Genomic DNA, 1280 nt, shown 5'->3' with positions numbered 1-1280 from the left:
GCCCACCCCTGGCCGGGCCATTCCCTGGCCACCTCTCCCCACCCAGAGCCGGCCGTCCCACACCCACCCCCCTCCTCCACAGCCCCCGGCTGTTGGTACCGTCCTAGCGTAACGCCTTCCTCGCGACCAATCCAAGGGCTCACTCGGCGCGGCCCCGCCTCCCCGCCCCCGCCCTCCGGTGGGCGGGTCCTACTCAACGCGCTCGGGACTGCCCCCTTTAACCGTTTCAGTTCCGGGCTGAGCCCACTTAACTCTATCAGCGCCAGTTCACCTACCTTTCTACTTCTCCCCGCCGCCTTGCCCAGCTTACATAAACTGGCCTTTCACTTCTCTCTTGCCTTGCTTTTTCCTTCTCGCTCTTCTCAGGCAGGTAGGCAGCCAGGCAACGGGCCTGGAGAGTTGGAGTACCGTAGTCCAACTTCTATCTATGAGAAGCAATTTTGCTTCTTTTGCCCTTTTGATTTACCCGGACTTCTCCCTGGAGATTCTGCCTATCTAAATGTATCCCTCTTGCCCCAGAGAGGCCAGCCAACCTTCCTACACAAACTTCTCAACTCTCCAACCAGAGCACAGTTCCTTGCTACATGCTTTTAACAGTATTTAACAAAATTGTAATTAGTTTACTATATTATTAGTTGTTTAACGGCTGTCTCTTGCACTGGACTACGTGTAAGCCCCGCGAGGGCAGGGTAGTCATGTCTGGGTTGGTCTCTCAAATTCCCAGCACCCAGTAGGTTCCCAGTAAATAGTTTGAATGAAAGATTCTCCCCCCACCCCCGACCAGTTCTTTCCTTTCCACTGACTCTGTACAGAGCATCTGCTTACTGTATAATGCATACATTCATTCATTCATTCACCATCTCCTAAGCTTGGTCTTACTGTGACTGACCTCGAAATATTATAATGCACATTTCTTCGTGGGATAAGATGTGTGATGGGGAAAAGACCCAGCTGACATTTTCTTCAGATTACATAGTTCATTTAAGAAGCAAGGTGTGGTGGAAAGAACTCCTCCTTACCGACTGGATGATACTGAGCATGCCACTTAACCTCTCTGAGCATCCATTTCCTTATCAGGAAAATGGGAGTTAGTCATAGTATCTACTTTACAGAGTTGTTATCAGGATTAAATTAGGAAATATGTGGGGAAAGTACTTTGCAAATTGTGTAACCTAAGTTGTTATTCATGTATGTATTTACTATCAAGAGATCCTAGAGAAATAATTGGGTTTGACACCAGCCCCAGACAATCTACTTAGGAAGGCAACCCTTCTGCAGGA

This window comes from Trichechus manatus, unplaced genomic scaffold, assembly GCF_000243295.1.
Source record: "Trichechus manatus latirostris isolate Lorelei unplaced genomic scaffold, TriManLat1.0 scaffold00021, whole genome shotgun sequence".
Lineage (NCBI taxonomy): Eukaryota > Metazoa > Chordata > Mammalia > Sirenia > Trichechidae > Trichechus > Trichechus manatus.
The sequence above is the reverse complement of the archived record's forward strand: the minus strand, read 5'-3'. Positions refer to the sequence as shown.